The 17,400-nt window shown below is 42.2% G+C and overlaps 1 long non-coding RNA gene across 1 annotated transcript; it reads left to right on the plus strand.

Annotated features, from left to right (window-relative positions):
• The first annotated feature begins 11,242 nt into the window (after window positions 1-11,242).
• Window positions 11,243-15,163, plus strand: LOC129182163 (uncharacterized). Its single transcript, XR_008570578.1, has 3 exons — window positions 11,243-11,396; window positions 11,668-11,881; window positions 11,964-15,163. It is a non-coding gene; the product is annotated as an uncharacterized LOC129182163 (long non-coding RNA).
• Window positions 15,164-17,400: the final 2,237 nt, after the last annotated feature.

Raw genomic sequence — 17,400 nt, forward strand, 5'->3', positions numbered from 1 at the left:
TGTGCCTACCATAAAATATCCCTCTTGTACGTCCGACAAGGAAAACCCGTCTCAGCTTAAGAGGCCGAGACCGACAGCCAGTCCACTGGAACCTTTGGCATCAACGCCTAATACTAAACCAAATCGAAGGGCTTAATTTTGTGTTTCAAATTGTAAAATGTTGGCTAAATTAAACGCCGCGTTGTTGTAATTAGATCTGTCGATCCCTGGTTCAAATTGATATGGCTATAAAGACGATTCTCTGCACTCCAGTTTTTGTTGCTTAATCAGCCAGGGGCATTTCGTCTTTATAGTCAGCAAAAAACCTGACGTCAGACTATGATCACTGTTAGTTTCAGAGCTGGTCGTGTATGTTGCGTCAATGTGGTCTGTCATTTTTAAATTGAATCGCTCCTCAAATAAGAGCTCTATACCAAGTTGACGAAACCCACCGACTTTGAAATGAAATTGCTACAACATTTTGGAACCTGTTTACATACAGGTGGGGAGGTACTCCACATGTTCCCAGTATGTTTAAAAAAAAATCTGTTTGGAATAGCCTTTAAGGAGGTTCTGAATTGAGCTTCAAATTGCAAAAAGGAAAAATGGGAGTGAGACCAAAAATGTTTTGAGTAAGAAATTTATTGTGCAGTAAGACGCAGTAAGTAACAAAAAAGTCAAATGGTAGACACAGAAAAATGTCACTGGCCCTGAGCCAGAGGATCCCATTGGCTGTCTGTCAAGACACAGGGCGGTCCTCGGCCCAAATGAAGGTTGTTACTGGTGCCAAGTGCAGTCTAATAACCATTAGATGGCATCTGCGAGAGAAGGGTTTTAAGAACAAAAAAAACCATTATATGGTGGAAGAAAGTTATATTCTCTGATCAGAAAAATTTTGACAAAGAGACAATGATAAGAGATCCCACCTGAGATGTTTTCCACATGGAACAGTGGAGGGGGCGCCTGATCTGGGGTGCTTTTTCCTTCAATTGAACAATGGAGCTTCAGGTTGTGCAGGAGCGTCAAACGACAGCTGGCTATGTGAAGTTGTTGCAGGGGGAAGGAATCCCTCGTGACTGTGTGGTAATGACAAAGCTGCAGCTCACGATGTCTGCCTGACCAAGGACTTTGTCCAGAAGAATAAGGTCATCTTTTTTTTGACCATCCTGTGTGTTCCCCTGATCTAAATGTAATTGAGAACATTTGGGGATGGATGGAAAGGGAAGTTTATATAAATGGACATCAATTCCAGACAGTGGATGTCCAATGTGAAGCCATCTTCACCACTTGGAGCAACATTCCCACTATCCTCCTGGAAACACGAGTATCAAGCTTGCCCAAACCAACCTCCTTAAGCTCCAACGGTGGAAAGTGTAAGTTCTTGCAATTTTTCAACTGATCTTAACATTTTGATCAGGAGTGTATACTCTGTCCTATACTGGTCTGCTTTTAGGCAGGCTGACACCAGGCCATTTTCCAAAAGTCTTTGCCTCACTGTGCGTGTGCCTGCTAGCAGTATCACAACAACTGATACTCTCTCCTTGAAGTTCCTGATGATGGGATGATTGGTTGATTGAGGTACAATCTTACCAGCAGCAATATGCTTGCCTGTGAAGCTCTTTTTTAAGCAATGATGGCTGCATGTGTTTCCCTGCAGATAACAGAAGAAGAACAAAGATACCAAGCACCACCCTCCTTTTAAAACCCCCAGTCTTTTAGTCTCAGACAGAGTCATCTCCAGCTGTTGTCTTGTCAACACTCTCACCTATGTTAAACAGAGAATCACTAGCATGATGTCAGCTGCTCCTTTTGTGGCAGGGCTGAAATGCAATGGAAATGTATTTGGGGGGGATTAAGTTGATTTTCATGACAAAGAAAGACTTGGCAATTAACTGCCATTCATCTTATCACTCTTCATAATTCTCACATTTTCCATAGTTCAATGTTTTCTGTTACATTTCTGCCAAACTGGTGGTTGTTGTTTGGATCTTCGGTTGGAGAATAGATTTCATCACATTTCTAGGATATTTCAACATCCGTTCTATATTTCAGTTCGCCTTCAGCATTTCAGCACACGCAATTTCGACTGAAATCGCTTCATCTAGTTATAATGTATAATTATAACTGTCTTGTAAAGAAAATTGTTATTTTATTAGTAGCACATCATGACATTTTGGAATCAATACATCTGTGCTGTAAGAATGACTTTGAGTTTCTCCCAGGAGAGTCTGGTCCAAACACACCGGCGTTACGTTTTCCACATAGCTCAGCCAAAACCTACGACATCACATGGAGAGATTTGACAAACAGTATAATTTCCCCTCAGCAGGGGGAGATGTGGCTCTGTCATGTCTGTCTCACTCCAGTGTCAGTCAAAGGTTGCACCTTAGCATGGTGCATCGCTTCCAGGCTGTGACAAGTGCAGTTGCTCCGTCACAACCCGCAGGCTGCCGATCTAGTTTGAACCTGCTGTATTTATGTAGTTTAATAGGATTTCCATAGCAATGTGTCACTCCCTGCGGTCTGCCACTTTACAAAATGAATTCAGAAAAAGTGGGAGCAGCAGAAAAGAGTCGATGCTGCACAGTTTTGCCGTGTTTCGATGTGTGCTGCATGTGAACAGAATGACGGGCTTAGGTGACACATACTTGAGCCTAGCATGTCAACACGAATTCAATATTAAATTGACTTTCTACTGCATCACAGTGGAATATTTATATCAAACAATGTCACAAACATTCTGAGACAAAAGTTTCATTATATATTTTTTAGGCTAATTTCTGTCATTTTGGCAAATTCCACCCTGGCCTTCTTATTCTTCTCGCTAATGAGTGGTTTGCATCTTCTGGTGGAGCCAGAACTTTTGTTCATGAAGTCTCGTATGAACAGTACAATGTGACACCTTCACTTCGTTCACGTTGTTTCTGATGTCACTAACAGTATTAGGCTGTTTCTGCTATCAACTTCTCATGTTTCCCTTGGTCGACCTGTTGCACATCGGTTACTAAGTACACCAGTGGTTTCGTTCTCCTTCAGGACATTCCAAATGGTTGTAATGGCTATGACCAATGTGCAATGGTTCTGATTGATTTTCACTGCTATTTATTGATTGAATAAGCAATGTAATAGGACACACCTGGGCAACAAAGCACACCTTCCAATACTTCTGGACGGCATTGTAGGTGGCGTATTTATGACAAACAATGCGGCTCAGCAAGACAGAAAGTCGCCCATAAGAGGGTCTTTAGGAATCGTCGAAAAGACCTTATATGGACATATAGACTGACTCTCAAAACACATCAGGTATTAACATGATAATTTAAGCAAACCTGAAACGTGCGTGCATTATATTACCCAAAGATCTCATTATCATTGTCTGATGAAAACACATATACAGTACAATGGTAGGAAACAGTGTTTTCCCCCTTCCTGATTTCTTATTTTAATGCTTGTTTGTCACACTTTGATGTTTCAGTTCATCAAACAAATGTAAATATTAGTCAATGACAACTCAACTTAATACAAAATAAAGTTTTTAAATGCAACTTTATTATTAAGGGAGAAAAAAATATCTAAACCTACAGTACATGGCCCTGTGTGAAAAAGTGATTGCCCCCTAAACCTAATAACCGGGTTTGGGTTGGGCCACCCTTAGCAGCTACAACTACAATCAAGCGTTTGCGGTAACAAAGAGTAAGTCTCTTACAGCACTGTGGAGGAACTTTGGCCCACTCATCTTTGCAGAATTGATGTAATTCAGCCAAATTGGAGGGTTTTCCAGCATGAATTACCTTTTTAAGGTTTAAGGTTTTCCAGCATTTTTAAGGTCAGGACTTTGACTAGGCCACTCCAAAGTCTTCATTTTGTTTTTCTTCAGCCATTCAGAGGTGGATTTGCTGTTGTGTTTTGGATTATTGTCCGGCTGCAGAACCCAAGTTGGTTTCAGCTTGTGATCACAAACAGATGGCCGGACATTCTCCTTCAGGAATTTTTTGTTGGCAACGGAATTCATGGTTCCAGTTATCACAGCAAGTCTTCCAGGTCTTGAAGCAAAACAGCCACAACCATCACACCACCACCACCATATTTTACTGTTGGTATGATGTTGCTGGCCTAACCACTACCACTACCTACATTTCAAACCCTAAATTGTAGTATTATTTCATTACATTAAACGAGTTTGTTACCAAAAGCGCTGCAGTGCTTCCAGTAGTGGATGTATATGTTTTATTTTTAGTCCAATCAGATTTCAGCTTCTTTGTGTTGCCATACACTACAGCAATGGGGCTGCAGTGGTGGGCGTGGCCAACCCTGACCATCCGCCACTGCTGTCAGGGCCAGCTTGCTGGCCCCCAGTTCTGATTGGCACCTCAGATAGATAAATATTGATTGTGAACTGCTTCAGACGATGCTGTTCTATTTATACTTTTCGGCTAAGCACCAACTTTGCAAGCACCAGTGCACCACCGATCACCGGTGGAAATTAGTCACTGACTCGAAGTTACTAGCAGTGATGCAAGTCAGGCGCACTGGTGACTACGTATACGAGGATAAAGGGACTTTTAAGGGGACTTATATTATTATCGACAGTGTGTTGGTATCGCAGCAATTTGCATGTGTTGGCGTTCGCCTCTCTCTAAATTTAAACCCCTGCATGGCACATTGCTAATGACTCTGTTGCTCTGTATGGGAGATCCTGGCTCAAAACCCTGCTATGCTGCATATTAACTATCATTATTGCTCTGTTTTTTGATACTGGCTTCCACTCCACAAAATCCGGGCGGCCCACTGAAGGCCCAGGTACTAAATGCACCGCCCGCCACTGCTCTTTACAATACACGGCATGCTGCAAAATCAAATATAACCATGAATCCCAGGAGCTCTCTCTTTATCTTGCTCTGTGTTATTGACTGAGGCTGGGAGCCGCATCTCCCTGATGTAAAAGAAAACATAGGTCAAATGCTTCCTGCTTGGCATCCCCATATTATTCCACATAATAAGACAGATCAACTTGAGACATGGAAAACATTTTTTTCATTCAACAATGCAATGCTTGCACTAGAATGATTTTTTTTTTTACTCTAACTGTTCATACCTGTTGCCCTTAAAGGGGTGTTTTTGGGTAAATGACGAGCATGGGCATCGTGCTCATGTTAAAAGCTCTTCAACACCATAAACCACGGTATGCATCATTTATGATCTTGTATTTGCACAGCGTCTGTGTTTAGACTTCCCCAAATTAGACCAGCTTCGACAATGAGAACTGGCCTGTCGCGAGTTACACAAATCAACACAGGATGGCTTTTTTTTTTCTCAGTTGAGTCAGCAAAGGCCAGTGGAGATGATGCTACGCTGTGAGTGAACGAGCACGGGGGTTTCCCAGGTGCTGGGCTGTTAGCGCATGTTGGCTCACAGCCAAGCAATGTAAGTCATGTCTTAGAAACTCAAGTCCTGTCAAGGCCAACGCCATTGCAACCCCATGACGACTTGGAAGTCATTCATTTAGCATACCTGTTTTTGCTAATACCTGTTAGGTAACTGTTGAGAATGATATCCTAGTAGGCTTTTTGTGAACGATCAAAATTGAAAGCATATCTACTTATTTAGGCATTGCGTTTATGAGAGGAGAGGAGGACTCGGACCGAGATCCAATTGGCTGTCCATCGAGATAAGGGACAATTTTCGACCCGAATTTTGTTACTGGTTTCAAGTGCAGTCCAATAATCAGACGGCATCTGAGAAAGAAGGGTTTTAAGAACAAACAAAAAAAAAAACCTTCAAAGACCTCGTCTCCTTCAATGCTACAAATTTGCCCGTTTGGAATTTGCACGAGACACCAAACATGGGGCATTGAAAGGTGAAGGAAAGTTTTATTCTCAGATGAGTAAAAATGTAACCTTGAGGGCCCTGACGGCTTGCAAAGACAAGGAGACACAGCACAGTGGAGAGGGCGCCATCATGATCTGGGGTGCGTTTTCCTTCAATGGAACAATGAAGGAGCTTCAGGTTGTGCATGCGCGTCAATAAAAGAGAGGCTGCCAAAATGGCCCTCGGGCCGCACCTTGGACATCCTTGGGTTAAACGAAATATGTACTCTGAAAACACCAGACCACTCATTCACATTTTTCATGAATGTACACAAAAAAGCATGATTTATGTTACACCGACTTTGTAATGCATAATGAAAATCTACTACTAATAATACTAAATAAGAGTCGACTACCTAAACCAATTCATACATGATTGATTGGAGGATTGTGCTGGATCTGGTATAGATCCAGCTTCAAGCTGCAAATTTTGCACTTTTTTCCTCAGGTGGCTTGTCAGAATGGGGCGTTGAAATTGACCATGAATTTGAGAAGGTAGTATCAGAAGAATAACAGGGGCAGGCTGTGTGAAAAGTTGTTCTGCTATAATGAGACTGTGGTGTCAGCACCCAAGAATTTCTTCCCCTGGCCCTGTTGTGTTCAAAGCAACCGCCGCTGTTGGACACGTCGTGTATACATCACACCGGACACTGCCATGGAAGTCACACTCTAATTATTTGATTGCGGGAAGCCGTATCACCAGGCCAATAAAGAACCAGGCAGAGACTGCACACGAAACATACCCTCTAGCTGCCACACGTGGCTTATGGACAATTACAATACACACTGACACCCCTGACACACACAAAAACAACATGCATTTGTCCACTTTGTGCTGCTCATGCAACTGCTTATGCAACATAATAGAACACTGCTCCTACTCACTGGCCATTATCACACAGCATTCCTGTCATTCACAAAAGATGAGCACCAGATGCTGTGACCTGTGAGACCAGCACACACTATGCAATAATACCAGAACTGATCTTCAGGCAGAAATATACACTGCATTTGGGACCATTATGTGCTCAGCTCAGTTATAGTTGAAGTTGCTCTTCTAAGCCTTTGCCCCGTTTGGGCATTCCTTTACAGTCACTTTAAAGTATTACAGTAATCCCTTGTTTGTCGTGGTTAATTGTTCATTGTTCATTGTTCCAGACCTGACAGCGATATGTGAATTTCCGCAAAGTAGGAGTCCATTGTTGTGAATGTGTTCCACAGCGGCTGAAGACCGCTGCGACGGGAGGGAAAAGTAACCGCTGAGCGATTGTGAGGTCACATTTTTTTCGAGGAGGCATTTTTGTGACGCAAATGTATTACTCATTTAAATGCCTGTTGTTTTGAGAAGCCAAACTCTTGACTTAAGTGGCCCCACCAACTAAGCGGAACTACGTTCCTCATCGCCGAAATCCGACCAGAACTCGGCTCACGGGATGAAGTGGGGGGTAAGTCACTTTTGATACACTACACTGTTGATTGGGATGTCACACAAAACCATGTAAAAAAATACAAACTATCTCTTAAAAGGGAATTTCTGTTAACTCGTTATAATGCGTTAACTTTGAAAGACCTAATGATAGAAAACAAGACATAAGAGTCACACAGAGTCTGACGTTCTTTTGAAGTTTTATTGTTCGCAACCTTAACGCCAATAGGAGTGACATACATTTTCTGAATGTCATATTTGTATTTCAGTTCATTTAGTCATTTTTATCCTTGAAACTACCGTAATTTCCGGTGTATAAGCCGCTACTTAAAAAAAAAATGTAACCCCGCGGCTTATACAGCGGTGTGGCTAATTTATCTCCTTTACTTCAGAACTACTACTAATTGTGTAAATACTGTGCGGCTCGTGAGTCAGTGAGGAAACAGCAGTTCTCTCTTTGGCAGGAGCCAATCACGAGCTAACTCACGATGAGCTTGTCAACCCACTGGAAATCGCAGCAGCAGCAGCACTCACTATAACAGTCTGACTAGCGGTGACATCTTATAAATAACGCTAAACTCGTCACACAACAACTTAACATTCAAAAGGTAGCTAGGAAATATACAAGTACCAATTTGTTTAAAATTAACAAACCAACTATTTCAATGTTTTCCAATAATGCACTAAATCCAAGCAAAGTATTCATTGGTGACTGCCGGGCCGCTGCAATGATGTCAGCCTCTCTCTCTCTCTGGATCCCTCTAGTGGACAGAGGCAGCATTGTAGTGCCATCCATCCATCCATCCATCCATCAATTTTCTATGCGACACCTCCAATGAAATGCTTTGCTCAGATGAAATACATTATGGGAAAATGTTAAAATAGTTGTATTTTTCATTTTAAACTCGTATATTCCCTAGCTATCCTTTGAGTGTTAAATTGCTGTGTGATGAGTTTAGTGTTCTTTGTAAGATGACACTGAGTCAGATTGTAATATCGAGGAATTACCTCCTGCAATGTCCAATGGGTTGACAAGCTCATTGTGACTTTTTGTAATAGCTCATGATGTGGACATGTGTGGCTTATATGTATATATGTAGAAATCTGTTTTTCCATCTGTTTTAGTGGGTGTGGCGTCAAACGTTTACATCAAAAATACGTAATATTTGCCTAAACATGCATATTTTTTTACCAATAATATGTGTATTCAACCACAAAACAATTATTTCTTAATTAATATCTTGTGAAAAACCGTGAGAGTGAAGCGACATGGTGACTGTATGTCAAAAAGATTAAACTGGTAGTATAATTTTTTTATGTAATTCATTTTACTGATGTAGGATTTCTTCAGTAACCCATAAACCTCCCTTTCAATCTTTTTTGTGAAGCGTCAAACAGAAACACTTCATTGTGGAACATGGAGGAGGTGAGTAAAACCTGGAACGAACAACTCAAAACAAATAGAAACGACATAAAGGGGTAGCAGAACACTTCTAGCGCCAATGTAGCTTTACTTGCTAGTAGTTCCAGAAAGACGGGATTAGATTAAATACGTTGAGATCAAAGACACCGCATCACCTTGAATACTGAACTGCTGAAAGCGCAGGAGAGAGTGTAGTATTTGGCGAAATGCGCCTGGATAAACAAGATTGGTCAGCAGGGAAATAATACACACAGATTTCATGGTGGGGTTACTCCAGAAACAATTGTGCTAACCACTGCAGCTTCCATGGGAACAATCAAATTTATAATCAATCAGTGGGTGCTGAGGCCTGAAGGATAATTGTTGTTTTCTACCAAGATACCTCATTATGTTTTATTTCAAAACGACCCTTTATTTTCATATACAGCAGACATTCCTCTTCTGCTATGAGTTCTGGTCAGCAAACGTCGTCGCTGGATGTGTTAACAACCTACTTCGATGGTAATACATCCCCCTCCAGGCAAAAAGGCAGTTTCAATGCAGTTCCAGATGACGCCACTGGGGGTCAGTGTGCTTTTTGTGCTATCTTGGTGGTGGAAGTGGTGGAAGCCGGAAGAGTATGTGTTTGTGAGAGCCTGGATGTGTGCGAGTGAGGTATAACATCTGGAGGTAAATATCCTTAATAAATGGGCATTAAGATGCATTCTGAATGTTTTGTAGTCAAATTGGGGCTTTTTTGTTGCTTCAGGACCCGGAAGACTTGCTGTGATGAATGGAACCATGAAACCTGCTGTCTACCAAAAATCCTAAAGGATAATGTCCGGCCATCTGTTTGAAACCAACTTGGGTTCTGCAGCAGGACAATGATCCAAAACACACCAGCAAGTCCACCTCTGAATGGCTGAAGAAAAACAAAATGAAGACTTTGGAGGGGTCTAGTCAAAGTCCCGACCTGAATCCTATTGAGATGCTGTAGCATGACCTTAAAAAACCCTACATTGTGGCTGAATTACAACAATTCTGCAAAGATGAGTGGGCCAAAATTCCTCCAGAGCGCTTTAAGAGACTCATTGCAAGTTATCACAAATGATTGATTGCAGTTCTTGTTGGTAAGGGTGGCCGATACCGATAACCGATAACTTTTTATATCTTTTTCTTTGTTTGTTTAGATTTAAAAATGTGTCAAGTGTAGATTTGTAGTTTGTGCACACCTGGAGGTAAGAACAACTCAAATAAAACTGTACCTGTAGATTTGTCCGAACCAAATATCACGACATCACTACTATTACTATCTAGCAATGCTAAAACATTAAAAAAAAGGGGGCGACTCAGAAATACAAACCGTGGCACCACATTGAGTGGTTTGCTGGCTGACGGGAGCCAGTCTCTTTGGCGGTGGTGGATGCCGCTGCGATAGGAGCGGGCCCCGGGCCTTTCTTTGCAGCAGGCTTTAGGGCAGCTGCTGACGTTGGCGTTTTGGGTGGCTGGTGGGGATTTGGTGTGTTGAGAGTCGTCGCAAAGTGTTTGCAGAGCGTTTGGTGCAGCTTGCGCACGAAATGTCTGAGGCAGTGGGGAAGTCCCAGCGGTGTGGCATGAGAACTAGCCATGCAGCACGAGCGGACTTTGCTTTATTGTGTCAAATGTATTGGTTTCTTAACTGTCCAGTCTCGCACGCCTTCGACATTTGACTCCTGCACCTCCGATGCGCCGACTCCCACACACTTAAAAAAATGAAACAAAAAAAAAATACCAGCTATCACTCAGCTTAAGAGGGAGCAGACAGAAAGAAAAGAGAGCCGAAGAGAACAACACGACAGCATTCACAGCCGTGACAGCACCAGCGAGTACTTGGCTATCGAAAAAGATAAAACACACAATAACAAGGTTGGCAGAAAAAAACAAGACAAAAAACGGTGGGTATAACAGCAGCAGTACATCTGATGCAAACAAAGCAAAATGGTAAATGGACGTTCACGTGTATGGCGCTTTTCTACCTGTTACCACACCTACTACACACCTGACGGAAGACAGAGCATCAGGAGCAACTGGTGGTTCAGTATCTTGCCCAAGGGTACTTCGACATGGTGACAGGAAGACGTGGGACTGAAACAGAACCCAGCTGCAACTGCAATAGAGACGATGCTAGATCGCTGCACGCTATTGACCTTAATGTATGTGTATGTGGGGGATGAAACAGGAGGTGAATGCGTTACAAATACACCTGAACATACTTCTCCTTCATTCACCTTAAAGGAAAACTGCATTTTTTGTGGGGGAATTTTGCCCATCATCCACAATTTCATGTGAAACATGAACACATATTTCTTTCCCCTTTCTTTGCGTTCTAACGAGAGAAAACGAGTTAGCACGAGCTAGCTAATATTGCACGTCATAGGAGGTACCTATTACGACTGTAAAGCCCCCTCAAAAAACTCTAACGTTTTATATACATGTTAGAAAGCCCATAATTTACCATGTTTTGTGTTGTTTATGCTTCACTGGTAATGTTTCGATTTGGGCGTTGTTTTGTCCCACTGTGTTTGGCCGTCAGTGAACGCACCGCAGTAGTGTGATGTTGCATCAGTTAAAAACGTCTTTTTTATGACTTCTCCGACGCTGTACAGGCAGATGTACCTTTCCTCTCCTTCCTTGCGCCTCATCCTTGTTTTCCCAAGTTAATGCTGTGCGTGAATGCATAAAGGTGAGGTTTTAATTCAGTTTTTAGATCTGTGTGAGCTCTATTGTACACTTTTGTTCAGTGTAACTTGTGTTCATTAATGCTAACATTAGCATTCAAGCTAACTGTATAGCGATTTATTATATTAATAAGCATCATATTGACTTAATTTCCTTATTGAGTTCTGTATTTGATGTGCCTTTGGCTAATCATTATGTTTATGTGTAATATTAGTTACATTCATTTACTGTTTATTTATTCAGTGACATTTTGTATTCTTTGTATATTGTTACAGTACCACAGCATAAAGCCTTACAAAGACCACAGTTTACCAGTCCTTGCTGCCACTTATTGACCAAATCCACCAAACAGAGGACAACTTGCCGTGTTCTTTGACTTGAACACACATCTATACCTTTGACCGCTCCAAACCAGTGCATCCTTGGAGACATCTCAACACCCTGAGAACCCTCTCCGTTTCAATACATACTGTGATCATGCATTAACAAGTACATTGATGATAACATGTCATACTTACAGTATCTTGCCATATTTTTATGATTTCAAACATTATCGGAACTTCCTTCCTAGGCTAGGTGATGTGACATAGCCCATAGAAGCTGACGCTACTTCCGTCAACAACAGGAGCATAAAAGCAGCAAGGACACTTACAATATCCGCTCTCCTTGGGATGGCTCTGTCTTCCAACGCAAGACTTGTACTCCAGTCGTCAGGTAAAAACTGTTGACAGAAAAAGAGCATCTCGTGTCTTAGTAGCGAAATTGAGAGCCAGTAGTATCCACTCTTCCGTCTGTCCCGCTGCAGTGGCTTGATGCACTGTGAGTGACGCTGAGATGAGCGGCTAGCGAGGCGTCGTGTCACTCCGCCAGATAATTATAGTTTTTCGTGTTAGCCGCTACAATAACAATATCGCTGCAGCTTGGTTCATATGCAGGTCAGTTATGTAAATGGAACACTGTTGGCGTTTCTTTTTTGTTAGGGCTTTATCATCAAAGTAGGCACCTCCCACGACGTGCATTGTTAGCTGGCTCACGCTAACTCCTTTTCTCTCGTTGCGTGTTCACATTCCACATGAGCAAAATTCCCAAAAAAGTGCAGTTTGCCTTTAAGTGAACGTAGCCTTGACCCGGAGGCGTTGATGTCGTCAGGTGGTGCCCGTCATTCATTGAGTATTTCGACTCTTACCACAACATCCTCCCGATGGCGGGTCAGCACAGGTGACCAAATCCATCTCCTCCTGCCCTCACCCTCCTCCTAATTCCGCAAAATGACCTGATCCAGACTTATCGGGTCATGTTATAATATTATATTTAACTTGGCTTTCTGTCGTGTCTGTATTCCGTAATCTTGTGAAATAAACAACGTTGTCAGTCTGCGTTTTCGTTCTAATTTACAGAGATTAATTCAAGGATTGTTCAAGGCGCAACGTCCAACGTTTTTGTTCTCATTTATGCAGTGTGTATGTCTGCATATGAGCCTGCGTATATGCGTGCATCGTCAGCTGTTATGTTAACAAAGCAAAAAAAGTTGCGATGCTCATTTACATTAATGACCTTAGAATTAAGATTGTTTGAAGTTGAAAAAAAAAACTGGATGAAAGGATCCGTGCCAGTGCAATTAAATGCACAAGCTAATTGAACGAAGCAAGTCAACATATATTATTTTCAAATGGCCTTCTGAAACACAGTGGCCGCCATTTCAGCAAGCTATTACACTTTGTTGAAAGTTTTGATATTCATTTTATGTGGAAAAGCAGCATCTCCAGCTGTGCAATTTCTTTTAAGTTGCCGTGCTTTGATGTGTTAAATGAATTTAAAGATTAATACTGTTAAGTTAATATTTTCATTGCATTGCATTTTCCTACAAGTGAATTAAGAGCCCTCAATTTGCTTCACCGTGCTGCTGAATGGTTGGTGGAAAAAAACAAAACAGGGGCTATTGAGTCTGAATGGGCTGTGTTATGTGCCCCAGTCTGCCAGTTCGAGCTGTGGTTGCAAGTTGGTCGATGGCAGTCGTGGTAGTAACCTCTGAACCCAACAGTGGACACCAGAGGTTAAGGGGGCTGTCAACAACCAGTGGCTGCAGCGAACATTTTTGTTTGGGAAGAGTTTGGTGAGGCCAAGGAGCACAGTTTTTAGTCGGCCTCATAAGGTTCTGGTTAACTGTCCAACACCTCAGAATGGCCAAGCGGTGGCATCAACTGTAGGACTGCTTTTCAATCCCACTGACACACCTTCCATAGAGGGCGGACGTACACCCACCAATGACCACAGTCGAGGAAACTCCTCAGTGGAAAGGCCCTCGGGATGCACGAGATTCACCCTGAATTTCTTAAGGCTGTGGATTTAGTGGGAGGAGGAGGTGTAATGTGGTTTCTGTTGTGGTCATGGAACACCGGATTAGCTCTACACCCTTGCAAAGGTACAGGAGAGTGTGCGGGAGTTAGCCCACTTGTTTTCTGGACTTGCAAATACTGGAGCATGTAACCATTTCCGTCATCGTGTCCTGTGGGAATGCGCTCAGAGTACGGGGTGAGAGGCTCAGTACAAGGGGCCATCCCATACCTGTACAATCCCCGTCTCTGTTCATTACTTTTATGGACAGAATTTCTCGAGTTTGATAGCCTTTGGGTCTTGTCTCTAAGTGCAGATGATGTAGTCCTTCATCCTTCATGGCTTCATCAGTCTGTGAACTTCACCGTTCTCAGGGGCCGTTCACAGCTGAGTGTGAAGCTTTTGGGATGAGCACCTCCAAATCTGAGCCACACGGAGATCCCTCAATTTACAGTCAATCTGTGTTCCCAACACCACCTACGGTCCCAAGCGTAGGTAGCGACCAAAAGGACAAGAGTGGAGATACAGTACGTCCTACAATCAGCGGAAATGTGGGTATGCCCAAATGGGAAGAGTTTATATTACATGTGGATGACTCCTCTCAAAAAATAAAGTTTTCAAATTCAATTTTCTCACCTACGTGTTTATTGCGGTTGCAGTTTGCAGTAGTGTACAACAGTGGACCCACGGACCGGCTCTCGTTCCCACAAACCTCCGGCGGACGGGGGAAGGGGATTGTGGTACATTATCACGATCAAATGCTATTTATTTCTAATGTGGTGTGTAAAACTAAGACAGGGACAACATCAAATTAAAAGCACAAAATGAATGCAGACCCAACATTCACCAGCCTGCCATTTGTTTTTCAGAGAGATTTTACCGTCGCTGTTTGATGTGTGTCATAACAGGCTAGCGTGTGCTAGCATGAATTAACTTGAGGTTGTGGACCGGACAAATATTTACTTTAGCAGTCAATAACGTCATCAAACCTTACCTTTATGCAGTCCCACATAGTATCGGCACTTGGGACCAAATATGTGATGAAAGAAAAACAGGAAAAAATAGTAGTCTGTGCAGCGTGGGGGAAAGTTAGATGGTGCTTTCAAGGACCTTCGAACAAAGTGGGACGGCTCCCCGCTCACAACAAACAACATAAACATGCAAGACAGTGGGATTTCTAACTGTATAGTATTTTTTGAATAAAACAATGGCCCATATTTCCAAACTTGATATCCATTTACATACAATTTGATGTACTTACTTACAAACGTATTTAAAGTGTGTTTTTTGTTTGTTTTTTTATCATTGCAACTGAAAGTTTCCCACAGCCCAGTTTGGCCCTGTCCACGGACCGGTGCAGGGCCACGGCACGGTGGTTGGGGACCCCGGGTGTACAACTACACTGCACCATAGCACACTGTAGCCACTTTTTCTCTTTTTTTTAACAAACATTTTGCCAAATAAGGGTGTGGGACCAGTAGAAAATTGGAGAGACCAATCGGAGACCAGTGGTTCCCAACTTTTTCACAGTCCCGTACCCCTTCCGACATTTCCCCTGGGAATGTATGCACATACACCAGGACGTGTGCCGATGTAAAACTCACTGGCTCGTATGCGTATTAGCTGTTGTAAAAGAATAATCAGTAACACCATGCAGCCAATGCTACACATAAGCATAATTATAACTCAATTAGTCAACTCAATTGAGGCTTAGTGCTGAGCTAAATTGACATATGAGCCCAAATACCATGAGATTATGCACCAAACAAGTAACACACTAGCACTCAACACAGAGCTAACAACATTATTAAAGCTCACTTCTATGCATTGACACACAACGTTAACATTTGTAAACAAAGACGAGGTAAAAGAGGAATAGAAAATACACGTCAGTCTGTGCAGCGTCGGAGAAAATCATACATATAATCTCAACATGCGTCACACGGCACACAACTATGGTGCACTCAAGGAACAAAGTGGCCGCAATGCCCGAAAAAGACACACAATGTTCGTGTAGCATATTTCTAACATAGTGAGTCAAGAAACCATGTGCAGCCTCCTACAGCTCAGACAATGCATTCATTATTTACAGTATAGCACCACGCAAGAAGACCAGCTGTCATCTAGCACACAGTATAAATGAAATCTTCACTTTTCACACGTTTAATGCACAATGTAATCATCGAACTTACTCACTTGTTCATAAAACACACACAGAACAACGAACAACTTCATGCTCTGGCTCTTTTTGTCTGCACTGTACTCCCTGCTCTGTGCAGGGAAGTCCGCTTGAGGCGTTCATGCGCATTACGTAACTGTGTTATGCGCTAATGTAGTCACGCTGTTTTTATTTTTATGTTTTTACGTACCCTCTTCGACATTTGTCACACACGTAGGGGGTATGTGTACCTCACTTTGGGAACATAGGGGGTAGACCTTATAAAAAAACTTTCATCCTGCGGGCTGGATTGAATTTACTAGCGGGTCGGTGTGCGTCTGACATACATTAGGTCAAAAAGACAAAAAATGGCGCAAAGTGAGGCTGTGGTTCTAAACTACCACTGGAACCACCTCGGGTGAAAAGGGGTAAGGGTGAAATGTTCTGGACAAGATGTAAATAGTTTTCTTGAGTACTCGGTACTTCACTTCCTGAGAAATTTCAAACAGAGCACCACAGAAGGGATTTTTCATTTGCACTGCTTCAGCTATTTGAAGTAATTTAGGCCATATTAAGTATTATCTGACTGTGTTAGTTGAGGTTGATTAAGTGTCAGGGAATCAATAGACTCTTGAGTGAGATGGAGGACACAAAATATGAGTTAAAACCCCTCATGCATTGACGGCACCGTGAGAGAAGATCTGAGTTACGATTCTATTTCTGTTACTATAATAAAATATTCTGAGATTACTAAATCATATGATGAAGAAAATGAAAGGGCTTCAGTACCTTAGATCTAGTTGGCAGTCTGCTGGTAACCAGAAATACACGTTTTTTGTGAAAACTGCCTCAGTGTCTATTCCCTTTTTATTTTTTTGTTTGTTTTAGTCGTTTCGGACGTGCTCATCAAGTATATATTCCTGCAGATGGGTACTTTCCCTGTTGCTCATCTTAATGAGCATATCACCTTGTAAAATTAGCGTGGCGCCCTATTGATGAATTGGAAACATTACTGCTGACTCAGAACGACTTGTTGAAGTGCTGGCATAAATTGCCTTCATGGGATCTCTGTCTTTCATATCAGTCTATCCGGTGGTGCGGCTCGCATAACTAATTAATTTTACAATTAACACCCATTTAAATGTACATGTTCCTCCTTAATTCTGTTGACAAATGTGTCTCGAATGTATTTAACCCTTTTTAAACGTATATATGTTGATGGTGAGTCCAAACGTTTTTTCCCTCAGGATGGTGAAATTAAAATAGAGACTCCTTGGCTCCTTGGCTCCTTGGCTCCTTGGCTCACACTCTGTTATAGCTTTGATACAACATCCTAAGCCAGGGGAAGGCGACCCGCGACTCTGGAGCTTCATGCTGCTCTTTGGCCTCCTTGTTGTGGCTCTTTTGGTCATGACAAAAGAAAAAAACAAGGTAATTTATTCATGGGATTATGTACATATTATTTTACTTTGGTTTATTTTATGTCTTGGAGTTCAAAGTGAAACTTTAACATCGA

The sequence above is a fragment of the Dunckerocampus dactyliophorus genome, chromosome 6, assembly GCF_027744805.1.
Source record: "Dunckerocampus dactyliophorus isolate RoL2022-P2 chromosome 6, RoL_Ddac_1.1, whole genome shotgun sequence".
In the NCBI taxonomy this organism is placed as follows: Eukaryota; Metazoa; Chordata; class Actinopteri; order Syngnathiformes; family Syngnathidae; genus Dunckerocampus; species Dunckerocampus dactyliophorus.